This window comes from Gopherus flavomarginatus, chromosome 5, assembly GCF_025201925.1.
Source record: "Gopherus flavomarginatus isolate rGopFla2 chromosome 5, rGopFla2.mat.asm, whole genome shotgun sequence".
NCBI lineage: Eukaryota > Metazoa > Chordata > Testudines > Testudinidae > Gopherus > Gopherus flavomarginatus.
This window is the reverse complement of record NC_066621.1, coordinates 117814179-117833061: the sequence shown is the minus strand read 5'-3', so window position 1 is coordinate 117833061 and position 18883 is coordinate 117814179. Positions and strand designations below refer to the sequence as shown.

At 45.0% G+C, this 18883-nt stretch overlaps 1 protein-coding gene across 8 annotated transcripts in view; it reads right to left on the bottom strand.

Moving 5' to 3' along the window:
* Positions 1 to 2262: 2262 nt before the first annotated feature.
* The window catches only part of TTLL5 (tubulin tyrosine ligase like 5), a 234727-nt gene continuing 218106 nt past the window's right edge, over positions 2263 to 18883 (bottom strand). For all 8 annotated transcript variants that reach the window (XM_050955655.1, XM_050955657.1, XM_050955660.1 and 5 more), the window contains one exon: positions 2263 to 2859. The gene's annotated coding sequence lies outside the window, so the exon portion shown is untranslated. The remainder of the gene's footprint in view (positions 2860 to 18883) is intronic.

Genomic DNA, 18883 nt, shown 5'->3' with positions numbered 1-18883 from the left:
TACAATCAGAATCTTTGTGAAAATTTGCAGAGCCACAATTTATGGCAGCACCTGCTGCTATTTTCATTCCTAGGTATTTCTCATGAGATGCTAGTGATCGGTATATGGAGACATGACTTTTGCATGTCTGTGGATGCTAAGAATTCTCCAGCTGATATTAGGCCAAAGAGATTCCATCTTGAATTTCTGGTACTAGAAACAAGAGAGAAAAGGCTTTCATCAAACTGTCCTTAACAGACAGGAAGAGGTGAGGTGCTGGGAACATTTGCTTACATCATCTCCTTTTTGAAAGGTCAGAGGCATAAGGAGAAAACGTTTCTTGAGCGTGAGGAAAGTGAGGCAAATTCTATTAACCATTTGAAATGATGGAAGGAACTCATTTGTCTGGTATTTTCCCTGTCTGAGGAACTAGTTAATTCTATCTCCAAAGGAACCTGGGGACATGGCTGCAGGAAGTCAGTAACTTGATTTGTTAGTATAAGGATTTGCCCAAGGACTTACTCTTTCCCTTTGGTAGCTATTGTAGTATTCAAGCTGTGGAAATTAGGTCAGTAAAGGTATTATGTTCCACTAAAGAAGTTTGTTGGCTTTGGGGTAGAAGTGTACTGAGCTTAGGAGTCTGTCTTTTCTTTGCTTTCTTTAAGGCCAATTCCATTTTTTTGTCTGAACAGGTCAGATACAGAAGTTGCCCCTTCCCAAGGAACATCATTCTTCTTAGAGAACACTGCACTCTTGGCATGGATTTTTAGTGAGGAGGCCCAGATATTACTCTCCTCTTTAGGGAGTCTATCTGATTCACTGAATAGAACCACAGAGTTTTCTCACCAGGGTCTCCCCAAACATAAGCAAATCTTCACTTTAGATTGAAAACAATGGGTAAAACACTTTTTGTAAATGTCAGGAATATTCTTTCACTTTAACAGAAGGGAAAGAATACTCTGACCAGCTCAGAGCCTTGACCATCACCTCCAGTTCTGTGGCTCATGTACTACACATTAAAACTCCTCAGGGAGGCAATTTCAAAGTCAGAATCTGACTCTGAAGAGGATGAAGAACTTTCTCCTCCTCCACAGAGACTCCAGGGGAGATGGACTTGGATTTCTCTTTGGCTTCTCAGGGAAGGAAGATCTGTCGGGCTTCCTTACATGAGAGCTGGGCTCTCTGCTTTGTTTGTGAGAGCTTCTTGCTCTTGTGGTGTTTAGTAGAGGACTAACCTCTATAGTTAGAGTGAGTGGCAGGGAAGCTGTAGAGATTCTGATTTCCCTGAGGCCTAACTGAGGTAGCCTGCTAGCTTCTGATCAGAAATTAAACAGACAGAGAAGGGAATGGTCACTTGCACTACTAGGCTCTGCAGACAGTTAATATGGGAGCTGGAAGTCTGTTTTCACACATTACTGGCACATGCCATCTGCTGCTGCCAGTGGCCATTGCAGATACAGCAGTTGATGTGGACCCTCTTATTTATCTTTGTTTTTCCATTTTTCCAGGCATTGCCTGAGGGGTGAGCATCAGCAACTTCTCCTCACTAAGGCAGAGTGGAAACCAGGTCCTGAGAGCACTAGCAGCAGGGACCCCAAGTAGCAGGAAGACTTCTTTCTTCTGATATATCCTTCATCCTGTCCATCACTTGTCTGCCAGTCACCTGAGGAGGACCTAGTAGCACTGATTACTGGAACTGCAGTGTGTACTGCAGGAATGATAGGGAGGCAAATGTAACCGGGAAGGAGAGAGACCAGATCTTAGCAGCCTGTTGTTCAGTGTGGGGTCCAATATAAACAGTAGGAGCCTGTGTGTTGCTCGGGAAAATGGTCTGTTATAATTGTTCCATTTGGCTGTCTGACAGGAGAAAGAATATGGAAAATATGGGAAAATCTTGTTGGTTATTTAATGAACCTAGAAGCTGAGCAGGGCCTGAAGATATTTGCTCTGCATTTTAGGGAGCAGTGGGTTTTCAACCCTATGCAATCTCCAGCTGCTGATGCACTCCTCTAATGCAGGCAGAATTATCTTCATAGCATTAGCCAAACTTTGACTGGAGTGGTGCAACAAGCCCCTACTGCAGCTGATAGAAGCCACCTGTCTCTTGGGCTTCAGGTCTGGTTCTGGAAACATCAGCCAATCATGAAAAAGTTTAGAAAGCAGAAATAAATGGGAGGAGAAAGTAAAATACAAAAATAAGCCACACCAAATACAAACCTCCAGCAATGAAACAACATGACATTACAGTCAGATTTTAAAATAACTGAAAATATAAACCATACAAACAAAATGAAATTACTTTATTCAAACTGAGTATTTCCATGGCTTCCTGCCAAAATTCAAGATGGCAGCCAATGAGGATGTCTCTCGTCACATGGTCTGTTTGTCTTCTGTCATTGGTTGTCATGTGGTGTGAGCAGTGCTCATAGAGGGTAGAGAACTGTGTCTGTTACAGGACTAGGATGGGCTGAAATGGCTGAGTGGATGAGACTTCATCTTCAAACCTGGACCTTGGGAAGCACTATGCAGACAGCTAGAAGACCTCTGTCTTATGTGAGTGTCTCTATGGCTGGTGGATGGAAGGAGGTGTGGGAGAGGAGAAGGAATCCTGGGGGCTCAGTGGCAGAAGCTCTGAGAGGGAATGGTGGCCCTCAGCTTGGAGCCTTACCACCAGTTCCCACAGACATGTAACTTCTCTCCTCTCCTCAGAGAGTTCTTTGGAATGTGCAGCAGGGCCTCACTGTCAACCTCATCTGGGTGTTAAAGGAATGGTAGTGTGATGCACAGTCACTGCTGCTTCATCCCTTGCCTAGCACTCAGGAGCAGTGCATTGGGCTTCTCACCTGGTGCTCAGGGTTAATCCATCACTGCGAGTAGGAGCTGGAAAAGACACAAGGAAAAGCCTGTGAGTGACCTCAGAGGGGCATTCAGAGTGTAAAACACCACTGCACTGACCCAGTGGATGCAGAAGTAATTAGCACTAGAAATCTGGAACTCCCTGTCAGACTGCAAACCACACAAGAGCTACACACAAATGCATAGATCAATACGCTAAGCCTGTCTGAATAAACTAACAGCTTAAAAGCCATAAATACTTCTCACCATCCCCTGGATAATAACTACCCCTTCAGCTGCTTATGACTGGCTCTCTGCCTGACTCATCTGCTCCTCACAACATCCTCCCACAGCCATGCTACTGAGTCTTCTTTTTCCTCTTCAGTATATTTGGTCTCTTCCATTCTGTGTCTTTTCCTCCCTTGCTTGCTGGTCAGGAACCTCTAGCCCCCCAAAAGAAGGAGCTGAGGGGCTCATTGCTGCAGGGGTGAGCTCTCTGAATGAATAATTTGGGGGATGGGAAAGAATTTTTTCCTTCCACTGTTCAGAATGGAGTTTAATCCTGAGCTCTGCATTTTCCCACTTTGATAGGTTAAGGCAAAACTCTGATGTCATCTTCACTTCTTTTACTTAAAAAAAATTATTTGATGTTCATTTTAAAAAAAAATCCAGAAGGTCTAGCAATGCAGCATGTTTGTTTTGAATAGGTCATGTTTTTTGGTTATTCAGGTGGGCAAAGCTTTTCCTGTATATTTAGGAAATCAGTTTGCTTCTAGATTTGAACACCACTTGTTGGGAGCTGTGTTTATTAAAAATAAAAGCACTTGGAACCAGAATGCCAATTATGTGCACTTGGACTGGTTACTGGTCCAGAAATCTGCATTCAGCATCCTATTGTCCCTCTGTATTCACCTGCTATATTAATGCCAGTGCAATGGAAGGGAAATGAAGTCACACAAGCCACCCATCCAATCTCGGCACTCATCCTCCTGCTCCACAGAGACTCCTTTGCCTCTCTTTTCGCATGTAACCATGTAACACAAGTGGCTCTTCCACATACACTAACATGAACTCATATTTCACGAGTTCTTTGTGCCTGGATGTCTTGAAGGCTCATGCAGCGAGGGGCATTCCTAGGCATATGTAGAAATTGATGAGTCCCTTTCTTCAGAGCGGCCACTGGGCACTACTGCAATACAAATATTAAACAATCTAAGTAAATCCATGGGGCATTCCCCTTTGAGGCTGTTGCTGGCCTGTTCACCATCCTCAAATGGGTGCTAGGTGACAAAGAGGGACAGGTTTCTTGTTAGCGAAAGGAACTTTAGAAATAGGCTTGGAATGAGATTGTCTCAATCCCCAGACTACGATAATTGAGTCTCTTTGTTCAAAAGATTCATGAGACTGAGTCACCATGTATAACAGACTGAATCCCTTTATCCTCCACTTCCCAGGAGTTGTTAGAACACAAGTCTGTCTGGCTATGTATCCAGGTACTACCATGTCCTCTATGACTAACATCTGAGCACTTCATAAACATTAATGAATTTATCCTCAGAGCACTTCTGTGCAACAAGGAAGTTGCATCTCCATTTCACAGATAGGGCACTGAAGCACAAAGGCCATGTGATTTGCCTAAGATAACATAGTGAGTCTGTGGTAGAGCTAGGAAACCAAATCTCTTGAATTCCAGTCTTAAATGCAAGACCTTCCTCCTTCCTACATGGGCTGATAACCCTAGAAACTCATCTCTCTTGGCTCCATGCAGAGGGACTTTCCAATCCTACAGTGTTGCCCATGCTTCCCTTGGTAACATACAGCTTGAATCTGAAAGGAGGTAAATTGATAGACAATATATATATCCTAGAGTGGATGACATTAGCAAACAGGGACAGCTGACAAGTGAAGACCAACCTGCCCCCTTCCCCACCTTTTCTGGGCACAAGTCCAGTTTGGCTTACTGGACTATGTAGGCTCAAGAAAGCAACAGCACCATGTCACAAAACCCTGCCTGGGTAGGTAACACAAAAGGGCTGCCCACAGCTGCAAGCATTTGAGTGAAATCTCCCTGCATGAAAAGGCTGGTGAGCAGCCTCACTAGGAAGGAGAGACAGGCTTGGGGAGGCCAGTGTGACCCCTACTGTCTGCCCCATGCAACAGAGAAGACAGAGATTTACCTTCCCATCCAACACCACTACAAAGTCACTGTGCTCTGGATAAACCCAGATCTGTTTCCCCTTATTTACCTCTGCTCTGGCACTTTGAGTGCAGAAGGTGAGGGTCTGCAAGGATTCTAAAAAACAATACTGGCCACCCCAAGCTGGTATTAAACTCCCAAGGTTATAGCTTTTCTCTGACCTTGGATGGGTAGATGCTGCCACCACCCAAGTGCACCCCCCCCACAATTTTTAGAACCCAGGAAGGTGCACTTGGGAATTCCTTCCTGTCGGGTACCCTCAAGCTCTTTCACCCCCCCTCCGGGGAAGAGCTGAGACAGAAAACAAAGGAAATTTGCTGTTGCCAACAGCTAATTAAACAACATATGCACAAACCTCTTAGGACACAAAACCCCAATCCTGTTCTTAAAAACTTAGTCTTTTTGCTAGGTCTTAAAAAAAACAAACAATTACAAAAATTAAGCATCAAGATAGCTCTTCTGAGGTTCAGCATAAAGGTTACAAGCAAAACAAAAGCATTTGGGGGTTAGCACAGAGGAGTCCACAAGCTGATAAGAAATAAAAGAAATAACCCTAATCGCATCTTCCTAGACATTCCTCATCTACCTACATATCTGGGGTTCACAAGTAGTTCTAGGTATGATTTGATGATTTTTCATACCTGTTTTAAAGCTTTTTACAGCATAGTTTCAGTCCTGTCCCTGCTTTGTTCCCTCTCTCCGGAGAACAGCAAAGGATAGAGAAAGGGGAAGTTTTCCCCCAATTTAAAAAAGTTCTAGACCTCCCATTGGCTCTTTTGGTCAGGTGCCCATTCTCTTCTTTTTAACCTATGGGCCTTTTTTAACCCTTTACAGGTAAAGCAAGTAGAGAACAGCTACTAACAGGGATTTTATAGCTAACTGGCTGACTGGGTGTCCATAAAAGGGAGCCCTCCTCCCCCACACTTCATTTATAACAACTACAAAGTTCTTGTGCTCTGTATAAACACAGATCTGTTTCCCCTTCTTAATCTCGCCACTCCCAAATTGTTTGCAGTAGTTGCTTCTCCCTGCTCTGGCTCTGTCCTTCCCCCCTTCAATTCCCATGAGTCTTGCCACACTCTCAACCTATTCACCCTAATTTTTTGGCCTATTGTTCTCTACTGCAAACCAAGAGTAAATCAATGCCACAAAAAGACATCCAGTTCAGTGGAGGGGCACAGTCAATTCCTGTATTGGTAGCAAGGTATCAAAGGACCACGTACAATACAGTAGAAGTAAGAGAAGGTTACTCACCCTGTGCAGTAACTGAGGTTCTTTGAGATGGTTGTCCCTGTGGGCGCTACACTTTAGGTGATTCTCTGCTCCTGCACTTGTAATTATAGATTTTTAGTAACAGTGTCTGATTGGGTCACACATGCATGGTCTCTATCTTGCACTGCCTCAGGCAATTATGTAGCGCTGTGTGATCAACCCTCCCTGGATTCCTTCTCTACTGCAGAGCCTCTAGTGTGAACAAACTCCAAAGTAGAGGGGAGGAAGGAGGGTAGTGAAGCACCCATGGGGACAACCATCTCGAAGAACCTCAGTTACTGCACAGGATGAGTAATCTTCTCTTCTTCATTGACGAGTGTCCCTGTGGCTGCTCCACTTTAGGTGACTGTAGAGCAGTGCTCCTCTGTGGAAGGGAGGGGCTTCATAGTTGCATGGCAGTTGATAAAACCATAATTCCAAGTAGAGCTTCTGATGCCGAGTGTGCTCTATGGTATAGTGTTGTGTGAAGGTATGGACTGTTGCCCAGGTGGCCGCTTTGGAGATGTCCATTACAGGCATATTATTGAGGAAAGCTATTGATGTAGAGAGTGCTCTGGTAGAATGAGTGTCCCTCGCTGGGGTTGTATCTGATGATGGCAATGGCAAAAGTCTGTGCAACCGGGGATCCATTTTAACAGCCTTTGTTTGGGTCTGGTGTCTCCCTTATATCGTTCTGTGATGGAAGAAATCACTTTGGTGACTTTCTGAAAGACTCTGTCCTCTCAATGTAAAAAGCTAGTGCCCTATGGGTGTCTAGGGTATGAAGCGTTGCTTCTTGTTTGTTCCCGCGAATTTTTTTTTGGAAAATGATAGGAGATGAATGGGATAATCCAAATGAACAATTAAAATATTTTAGGTAGAAACTCGGGGTGTGCTCGTAGGGTAACTTTATTTTTGAAAAATATTGTGTATGGGGGATGTGCCATGAAGTCCTCCAGTTCTCCCACTCGTTGGGTGGATGTGATAGTGACAAGGAAGGCCGCCTTCATCAAGAAGTGAGCATGTTGCTAATGGTTCAAAAGGGGGCTCCATAAGGCACTGCAGCACCAGATTGAGGTCCCATGATGGAGTGGGGGCTCATATTTCTGCATAGAGGTTAAGAAGACCCTAGAGAGATTGTTTAATGGTAGGGTGGGCGAACATTGAGAACTCGTCCACTTTGTAGTAGAATGCTGTGACTACCCCAAGGTGTAATGGAGTTCATTGAGAAACCCAACTTCTTGAGTTCCACGATGTAATCCAATACCACTGTTAAAGGAGAGGTAGTTGTCATAGTTTACCTATACTGCCATCATGTATAGACTCTCTTCCATTTGTGAAGGTAGGTATACCAGGTAGTAGACCTTCTGCTGTTTAAAAGAATGTCTCTTATCTCCTCCTAACAGTCATTTCATTGTCTTGGAAACATGGCGTAGCCATGACTTCAGGTGGAGTCTTGCTAGGTTCGGATGATAGACCCGGGCCACACTGAGAGACAGGACATAAGATAGAAGTGGAAGTGTGGTGGCACACAGCCATCTTCAGGAGGTAAGGAAGCCATGTTTGCCTGGGCCACATGGAGGCTATCAAGATGACTTTGGAGTTGTCAGTCCTTATCTTGTGTATGATCCTGGCTAGGAGAGAGGTTGTAGGGAAAGTATATAGTAGATGTGTATCCCATTTGAGGAGAAAAGCATCATCAAGAGATCATGGTCTCAGTCCTGCTCTGGAGCAGAAGTAAGGGCACTTGGCTGGTTTTTCGCAAAGAGATCTATAGTTGGGAACCCTTAGCATCTGAATATGTTCTAAAGTACCCTGGTGTTCATTTCCCACTCAGGTCCTGGGAAAATTTTCTGCTCAGTGCACCTGCTGTGGTGTTTTGGCATCCTGGTAGGTAAGAGGTTGAGATGTTGATGTAGCGGATGCACCAATTCCATAGTTGCATCGCTTCTGTGCACAGGGAGTGTGACTGTGCCCCTCCTTGGCGTTTTATAAAACACATACAAGTAGCATTGTCTGTCAGCACTTTTATAGCCTTGTCCTTGATTAAGGGTAGGAAGTGTGAACATATATCGTGGACTGCAGATGAACTCGTCTCTGAATGGATGTGACTGTTGATTTTTGTTTGTTTACCTGTAGACTCAGCTGTGCGAGAGAGCTACTGTCTTTTGGATAGTCCCATCATTGGAATACAGATTGTTCAGTTCCCATTCATGATACTGGGAAAATTGTCTGCTCAATATGTCTACTGTCGTGTTCTGGTAACCGGGGAGGTAGGATGCTGGAATGTGTATGTTGTGGTTTATGCACCAGTTCCAAAACTTTATGGCCTTTATGCATACGGAGTGAGAGCGGGATCCTCCCTGTCAATTTATATAGAACATACAGGTGATGTTTTCGGTCACCATGTGTAGTGTTTCGTTCTTTATCAATGGGAGGAAGTGAAGACAGGCATTGTGAACCGCACATAGTTTGAGGAGGTTGATGTGTAATTGAGTCTGCATAGAAGACCATCTCCCTTGAATTGTATGCTGATCCAGGTGGGCACCCCAGCCAATCAAGGCATATGTTGTAATTAGCATGGATGCTGGATCCTGGTGTAAGAGGACCCCTGAACATACATTGTCTGGTTGTGTCCACCAGTGTAGGAATTCCTTGATTTTTGGTGGCATTGTGAGGCTCCTGTTCAAGTAAGCAGGTATGTGCCAATATCTGTGGTCTGTTCATGACTACTGAGATAAGGTTGGTCAGTGTCATGAATCTGTTAATCGGTAATGATGCCCTGGCCTCTATGGCATCTAGGTGGGCTCTGATGAAGTCCAGTTGTTGTACCGGAAATAGGATTGATTTTTGTTCATTTATCTGTAGCCCTAAATTCTGGAAGAGATGGATCGTCCGTTGAGTGATTTCGATTGTTTCTGATAGAGTGTGGCCTTTGAGTAGGCAGTCGTCCAGATGTGGAAATATTATAATCCCTTGTTTGCGCAAATGTGTTGCCACTACCACAAGGGTTTGAGGAGACTCTCGGTGCAATGGAAAGGCCAAATGATAGAACTCTGTATTGGTAGTGGTCACTTCCCACTGTGAACCGGAGGAACCTTCTGTGAGCGGGATGTATGGTGATGTGGAAGTAGGTGTCTTGTAGGTTGAGGGTTGAGAGCCAGTCCCCCGTTTACAGTGCTGGTATTACTGTGGTCATTGTGACCACCTTGAATCTGGGGGCTTGTACAAACTTGTTGAACTTTCTGAGATCTAGAATGGGTCTCCGTTTTTCTTCTGGGTTAAGAGGTAATGGGAGTAGAATCCCTTCCCCTTGTGTTGTGTAGGAACTAGTTCCACGGCACCTAACTGCAGAAGATGGTTGTGATGGGTTGGATCACAGAAACCCCCTGGGAGCTGCCACCTGATGTGCCAAGACTACTTCTACCCCTGCTTTCCCTGCCAGCTCAGGACCCCAGCACCCCGTCTTGCTGAGCCAGACACTTTTGTCTGCTCCAACAAAGACCCAGGGTCTGAATTATTTGCCCCAAAGCTGCAGGTTTACCTGAAAGCAGCTAACAGAAGTGTTCCTGTCTTTAACACTCAGATGCCCAACTCCCAATGGGGTCTAAACCCAAATACATTCATTTTATCCTGTATAAAGCTTATACAGGGTAAACTCATAAATTGTTCGCCCTCTATAACACTGATAGAGAGATATGCACAGCTGTTTGTTCCCCCAGGTATTAATACATACTCTAGGTCAATTAATAAGTAAAAAGTGATTTTATTAAATACAGAAAGTAGGATTTAAGTGGTTCCAAGTAGTAACAGACAGAACAAAGTAAGTCACCAAGCACAATAAAATAAAATGCGCAAATCTATGACTAATCAAACTGAATACAGATAATCTCACCTTCAGAGATGCTTCAGTAAGTTTTTTCCTCAGACTGGACACCTTGCAGGCCTGGGCACAATTCTTTCCCCGGTATAGCTCTTGTTTCAGCTCAGGTGGTAGCTAGGGGATTCTTCATGATGGCTCCTCTCTCCCCTTTGTTCTGTTTCACCCCTTTATACATCTTTTGCATAAGGCGGGAATTCCTTGTCCCGCTCTGGGTTCCCACCCCTTCCTTCTCAATGGAAAGACACCAAGTTAAAGATGGATTCCAGCTCAGGTGACATGATCACATGTCACTGCAGGACTTCATTGCCCACTTGCCAGCACACACATATACAGGAAAACTTATAGGTAAAATACACCCATCTGCAGACAATTGTCCTGGTTAATGGGAGTCATCAAGAGTCCAAACCACCATTAATGGCCCACACTTTGCATAATTACAATAGGCCATCAGAGTTATATTTTATATTTCTAGTTTCAGATACAAAAGTGATACATTTATACAAATAGGATAATCACACTCAGTAGATTATAAGCTCTGTAATGATACCTTACAAGAGACCTTTTGCATGAAGCATATTCCAGTTACATTATATTCACTAATTAGCATTTTTTTTTATAAAATTACATAGACTGCAACATCACAGTGGTTTACTTCTTGTTGTAGCAGATGCTCACGAGAAGGGTCCCTGAAGAGGGATGGGAAGGGCAGTAGGGTGTGTGAGCAGAAGGTGAAAGGGATAGCATAGCCTCATCTTACGATCTCTAAAATCCATTGGTCCATAGTGATTGATGCCCAGACATGGTAAAAAAGGCATAATCACTGGCCAACGACCTGGCTGGTATTCACGCTGTCAGGTAAGGGAGGTCATCCAGACCTCAACCAAATTTTCAAAATTGTTGCTTGACTGATGTGGATTATGACGTAGAGGACTGGGTTTGACTGGCTCTATGTCTCTGTGACCTTTGTCTGTGCCTTTAGGGGTCGTATAGTCGTTGCTGTTTGTGTGGGAACAAGGAGTCTCTGCTGCGTTGATATGACTGGTAATGTCTCCGTTTCATCGCAGGTGTATATATCCTGAGTGTATGGAGAGTCACTTGGGAATCTTTCATCGAGGGGAGGATCTCATTGGTTTTGGCAGAGAAAAGTTTTTCTCTGTAGAATTGAAGATCTTCCACTTTTACTTAAGAACATAACATAAGAACGGCCATACTGGGTCAGACCAAAAGTCCATCTAGCCCAGTATCCTGTCTTCCAACACTGGCCAATGCCAGGTGCTTCAGAAGGAATGAACAGAACAGGTAATCATCAAGTGATCCATCTCCTGTCACCCATTCCCAGCTTCTGGAAAACAGAGGCTAGGGACACCATTTCTGCCCATCCTGGCTAACAGCCACTGATGGACCTATCCTCCATGAATTTATCTATTTGGACATCTTTCAGAATTCCTGAGGATTGCAGCCATGATGTCTTGCACATTACCACGCCTTGACATCTCCCTGTGTGGACTGGGAGGGTTAGGATACCGTTGGCAGTACGCTGCCATGGATCCCAGTAAGGTCACTGTGGTGGAAATGGCATAGGTGGCGGCATCCAGGGGTGTACATACCATCCTTGAGTTTCAGGTCTGGAGTGGTATTCCTGGTGTTCTGGTGGATCTGGTCTGGTAGCTGTGTGGATAAGCAAGGAGTGATGGAAGGAGTAGATTTCCCCTTCATCATCATTATCCTCATCTCTGGATAAAGGAGGAGCTGATTTGGGTAGTGTGGTATGTTGGCATGGTACCGTGTGTGATGGAGTAAGGTCGGTGCCAAGGAGACCAGATCTTTATGGCGGAGAAACTGCTGCAGTACCAAGAACATCAGTACCGAGGAGGATGTTGTCGGCAATACCAATGGCTTTACCACAGTTGTCAGTGCCAACGGTCATACACTATGCGCTGTGGAGGCAGAAGGTGGAGGCATAGACTATAGCGCTGCTGAGATGCTTGGTGCCGCATGTTTGAGCGGCTTCAGCAATACCAAGGCAGGGAAGGTAGGTTTCCCTTTTTGCCTTTTTCCAAGCCAACCCGCTTAGGATCTTTTGCTTGCGCAGTACCCATGGTACCAGATGGTCCTGCTACTTCCAAGATGGATGGCTCTCAGTGCAGTTGGTACCGACATGGTCTGACAGGTTGGGAAATCTCTCTTTTTGGTGGGTTGTTGTGATAGTGATGTGAGAGCCCGTTTCTTTGTTGCCTTTTGGAGGGAGGTGCTCCTTCCTCTGAGAGGGTAGTGGGGAACATCTTTCCAACACTGTCATTGGAGATTGTTGTCCAAGAGGGGTCTGTGATCCAGGATTGGATGCCGGGCACAGAGACTTCTCCATCATGATGAGTTTTAACTGTAGGTCTCTTGCCTTCCTGGCATAGACTTCTAAATTGCGGCAGTGGAAGCACTTTTGTGAAATGCAAGTCTCACCAAGAGAGCGGACACACTGTGAATGCCTGTCCAACACCATGATTGACAGCCGGCAAGTAAGACAACCTTTAAACCCCAAGGAACTGACCAGGCCCCCTAGAATAGGGTTTTTCCGAGGAGGGAGGGTAACTATACTATGCTAAAAGGTATACTAATAACTAGAACTAAAACTCCTAAGATAAGAATATTTTTTTAAGAAAAGCAAAATAAATGGGGAAGAGGTAGAGTAGTTAACTATGAACTAACTAACTAATTGGGTTGTGAACTGGTACCCTAAAGTTAGAACTAGACTAAAGAGAAAGTTCAGAGGTGCTCCCAAGTACTCCATCTCAAGCCGAGGGCAGTAGAGAAGGAACGGAGGGCGCAGGGGTTTGGTCGCACAATGCTATGTAACCGCCAGAAGTAGTGCAAGATGGGGAAAGCACATGTGTGACCCAACCAGGTACTGCTACTAAAAATCTCCGCTTACAAGCGCAGGGGCAGGAGCAGAGGAAGCTCCATAAAAGGGGGGGAGGCAGCGGTGCCCGAACTGTTGCCCTGCTCCCCATGCCATCCCTTCCCTTGAGGCCCCATCCCGTGCTGCCTCTTCCCCCGAGGCCCTGCTCACGTGCTGCCTCTTCTTCCCAAGACCCCGTCCCCCGCTCGCTCCTCTCCGCCGCCTCCCCCTCACAACTAGTAAAAAAGTGCCCTTCCACTTTTAAAAGTGATGGGACCATGGTCCCCCACCCCCCCGTTCTGGTGCCCCTGCACAGGGGTGCAGATTCACCTAAAGTGGAGCACTTACAGGGACACACCTCAAAGAAGAACCGGGGGATCATATGAGTTCTCCAAATCTTTGCACGATTGATCCTGAAGGGCATTTCCAAAAAAGTGAGATCGTGAGTTGAGTCCCCACCACCTCAAAACTGAGAACTGATAGAGCTCAGCCAGCTGCAGGGCAACCCTCCCCCCTGCCAGTCCCCCACACCGTTCTTATTCTGAAGGCTCAAACAAGAGGTCACTGCCTCTCCAGCTTACGAGTTTTCTTCTAGGCTCCTACAGTTCAGGCTAGGTTCCAAGTCAGCTTTCAACAGGGGACCTGATTTAAGAGACCATCCCCTCCTCCCTCTCCTATTTCCCCAGCCCCATGTCTGTTTTCAGCAGACCTGAAATGCTCTCCAGGCCTGGACTGGCCTCTCATTAGCATTCAACCAGGAGATAACAGGAAACAGCTTCTTCCTCTCATAAAACAAAAGCACGAGAAGTGCAAGAGGCAGACCATTCTCACGAGTTTAGGAATAAGTGTATTTTTGTTTAATTAGAAGTGAGCACAGCCCCTCAGATCTAGCTGAGAGGTGACGGCTGAGTTTGACATTACCCTGTTAACATCATCTGAGGAGGGCTTAGAAAAATGCTTCAAAAAGGAGCTTTAGATTATGTTGGGATTAATGAGAGTTTCCCATATGACTCAGATAGGTGGATAAACACAAAAACAATTGTAATCATGCACCGCTGTTTAGTTTTAGAGCTCTATGTTCATTGTGAAGCTACTGTAATGTACATGGGTAGAGCCTCTGATGTCTGCTCACTAATAGTTACAGAGTCACACTCTGCCCTCCTTCTCCATGCAACAATGTGAAACAGACTAAGAGAAAAGGTGTTATACTACCACCTCACTCTCTTCTGGCCCCTCTGCACTGGTATTAGGGGCTCAGTCTCTGCAATGCTCTGGGCCAATAATCCCACAACTACTGTACCAGGATCAACAGTGACTCTGGCTCTCCATCTGCCATCTTTTCATGCCTGTGGGAGTCAGCTGCTTCTCTATGGCCCTGAGATTGTAGGAAGGGGACTGAGGGGAGGGAGGGGGCCCTGGATAGCTTTGGGATGCTTCAAAGGACAATGGTTTTAGGAGGATATTTCTTGGAACAGATGTGAAACCAAATACTCGCCATCACAGCAGACCTCCATCTACTCAAAAAGGGAAACATAACAGTGGGATTCACCTCCCTTCACCACATCAAGCCCTGCTTCTTTCCAAATTCCTATGATACAGGGCAGATCATGTTTCCTGCTAATCCCCTTTTGGCAGCGCTACAGGAAGGGAGCACTATAGGAAGGGCAGAAAGAGGTGCTCACAGAATGTCATAACCATTGGTGACACAGGCTGTGCGCAGGATGGAGGGTTCTGCTAGAGGAGCTTTGGTCTATGTGGAAGATGCTGGGGTTCTGACCACTGCTCCCTCTAAGCAGTTCAGTAAGTTTATCAGATAGCTAGCCTGTTTTGAAAGGATTTATGGGGATGTGTTTGCATTACTATATTCTTGTGCTAGGGTTAGTGGTGACGTGTCATCAGAAGCAGTTCGCTGGTGCCATGAGGTATTTCACACCCTGAGCAGCCAGGCCAGTCTCAGGTGAAGGTCACTCGAGGTGCCCATTTGAAGTTACTTTTCAAAGTCAAAACCACATGTGCAGTCAGTCACAGAAACAAGAGAAAGACAGAAGGGTGGCAATGAAGAGTGGAATTAACGGGATTAGTGGTATGGAGGACAGGAATCAGCGACAAAGTGTGGAAATCTGAGTGAGCCCTGTTCTCAGCTGCTATTGCTGAAGGATTTGGACAGATTCAGCTGGTCTGACCACACTGACTGTAACTGTAGCCAACGTTCCCTTGGGGGCTGTGTTATCAACATAAAAATAAATACATTGGTGCTCAACAACCCACTGCCTCCTCAGGCTAAAGAGAAGCCTGAGAGAAACTGAGGGATCCTGGAAAGGGCAGCAGCTGGGAATCTCACCTTCCTGCAGCAAATGCCCGAGTGATTGATACAGGCTGTGCACACTAGCCTCACCATTTATGCTACATTTTCTGTCCTTGTCCTCTATGGTCCCAGGGAACTGGGACGCACTACCTAGTGATACAAGAATCTCCCATCTCCAGGACAGTTTCTGTATCTATACCTGGGCAAATAATGTGCAATAATTTTTAAATTAATCTGCATCTGTTTTGTTTACATCCTTTTTGTATTTGTCTGAAAGTTTTTCATGAGCAAAAATGCCAGTGTAAAGTGAATTTTAAGCTTGCACATTTGAATACCCGAGGAAAGCAATTCTTAAACTCATTTTCCCTGAATATGCATACAAGAAACTGGATGATAAGGTGACACTTATCCAATCAGAGGGCACATAAAGTGCCATGTGTGAATTATGTGGCCAACTCCTACTAAGCAACTCAACTCCAATTTCATATTTCATGTAGCAAGTCATAAATGAAATTCATGGGAAATGTCGTCAAATAATTCTGGATAATAAAAAAAAAACCCCAAAACCTGAGAAAATCATCATCTGCCTGTTGATTTTCTGCAAACTGAAAAATTCTGGGGCTGAGCTACACTGATCACTGATTCTGAAGAATCAAACAATAGTCACTAAAGGTGCGTTCTCTCACAACCAGCAGCAAGAAGACTCCATCCACTCTTCTAAAACACCTGGCCATAGTGGTCCGCGCATTCATCACCTTCAGGCTAGACAGCTGTACTTCTCTCTTCCTCAGCCTAAAGAAGAAATTTGTGAAGAAACTACTAATAATGTACCGGATAGCAGTCTGTCTCCTAAATGGATTAGGCCCAAGACAGCACATCATGCATTACAACCAGCATTAGCTCCCCGTGCACTTAGGGATCCAATTCAAAGCCCTCAGTGAGATGGGTGCATTTTATTTCAAAGATTGACTGTCCTTCAGGAGTCCCCCCCATGCAGCTGGATACCTCGGGCACTCAGATATTTACAGCTGGAGTCAGATGAATTTCTATAGTAGATAGATAATTAACACCATTGGACAACCTCCTGGTATAATTATTAAGCCCAGATGCAGATGAGAGTCACAGAAGGCAGAGTTTTCTCCTCAGCAGGCCTGAGACCCTGGGACACCCTCCCAAAAGAGTCCTTCCCCACTGTAATACTCACTTGTTCCCTACAGCATTTCCCAAAGAACCAGAATCAAAGGAAACTAGACTATAAATAAGAAGAAAACAAAGAAAGAAGAAGTGGGGCCGCTATACACTGAGGATGGAATGGAGGTTAAGGATAACCTAGGCATGGCCCAATATCTAAATAAGTACTTTGCCTCAGTTTTTAATAAGACTAGTGAAGAGTTTAGCGATGATGGAGGGATGATAAACGGGAAAGTGGATATGGAGGTGGATATTACCGCAACTGAGGTAGAGGCCAAACTTGAACAGCTTAATGGGACAAAATCGGAGGGCCCGGACAATCTCCATCCGAGGATATTAAAGGAACTGGCACGTGAAATTGCGAGCCCGTTAGCGAGAATTTTTAAGCAATCGATAAACTCGGGGGTTGTGCCATATGACTGGAGGATTGCTAACGTAGTTCCTATTTTTAAGAAAGGGAATAAAAGTGATCCGGGTAATTATAGGCCTGTTAGCTTGACGTCTGTAGTATGTAAGGTCTTGGAAAAATTTTAAGGGAGAAAGTAGTTAAGGACATAGAGGTCAATGGTAATTGGGACGAATTGCAACATGGATTTACTAAAGGTAGATCGTGCCAAACCAATCTGATCTCCTTCTTTGAGAAGGTGACGGATTACTTAGATAAAGGAAATGCGGTAGATATAATTTACCTAGATTTCAGTAAGGTGTTTGACACGGTTCCACATGGGGAACTGTTAGTTAAATTGGAAAAGATGGGGATGAATATGAAAGTTGTAAGGTGGATAAGGAACTGGTTAAAGGGGAGACTCCAGCGGGTTGTATTGAAGGGTGAACTGTCAGGCTGGAAGGAGGTCACTAGTGGAGTCCCTCAAGGATCGGTTTTGGGACCGATCTTATTTAACCTTTTTATTACTGACCTTGGCAGAAAGAGCGGAAATGTGCTAATAAAGTTTGCGGATGACACAAAGCTGGGGGGTATTGCTAACACGGAGAAGGACAGGGATACTATTCAGGAAGATCTGGACCACCTCGTAAACTGGAGTAATAGTAATAGGATGAAATACAATAGTGAAAAGTGCAAGGTCATGCACTTAGGTATTAATAATAAGAATTTTAGATATATGTTGGGGACGCATCAGTTGGAAGCGACAGAGGAGGAGAAGGACCTTGGGGTATTGGTTGATAACAGGATGACTATGAGCCGCCAATGTGATACGGCTGTTAAAAAAGCAAATGCGATTTTAGGATGCATCAGGCGAGGTATTTCCAGCAAGGATAAGGAGGTGTTAGTACCGTTATATAAGGCGCTGGTGAGACCCCATCTGGAATATTGTGTGCAGTTCTGGTGTCTCATGTTCAAGAAGGATGAATTCAAACTGGAACAGGTCCAGAGACGGGCTACTAGGATGATCCAAGGAATGGAAAACCTGCCTTATGAAAGGAGACTCAAAGAGCTTGGCTTGTTTAGCCTGGCCAAAAGAAGGCTGCGGGGGGATATGCTTCCTCTATATAAATATATCAGGGGGGTTAACGTTAGGGAGGGAGAGGAATTATTTAAGTTTAGTATTAATGTAGGCACGAGGACGAATGGGTACAAACTGGATATAAGGAAGTTTAGACTTGAAATTAGATGAAGGTTTCTAACCATTAGGGGAGTGAAGTTCTGGAACAGTCTTCCGAGAGAAGTAGTGGGGGCAAAAGACTTTTCTGGCTTTAAGACTAAGCTTGATAAGTATATGGAGGGGATGTTATGATAGGATAGTTTAATTTGGGCAACTGATCTTGGATTATCACCAGATAAGTCTGCTCAATGGTCTGCGGGGAGATGTTGGATGGGATGGGAACTGAGTTACTGCAGAGAATTCCTTCTTGGGTGCTGGCTGGTGAGTCTTGCCCACATGCTCAGGGTTTAGCTGATTGCCATATTTGGGGTCGGGAAGGAATTTTCCTCCAGGGTGGATTGGCAAGGGCCCTGGAGGTTTTTCGCCTTCCCCTGCAGCGTGGGGCATGGGTCGCTTGCTGGTGGATTCTCTGCAGCTTGAGGTCTTCAAACCAATTTTGAGGATTTCAATAACTCAGTCCTGGGTTAGGGGTTGTTATAAAAGTGGATGGGTAGGGTTCTGTGGCCTGCCTTGTGCAGGAGGTCAGCCTAGCTGATCATATTGGTCCCTTCTGACCTATGAGTCTATGAGTCTATATGTCAGAGCTCAAGTTTTAACCTAGACCAGGGGAAAGAAGTGACATTTGTGCCTGAATCAGGAGCCATGAGTACCCCCAAAGTAGGACAGAAAACCAACTACTCTTTACTTCTCCCAACGAAGCTGTGCTCAATGTAGTTTTAATTCCCTC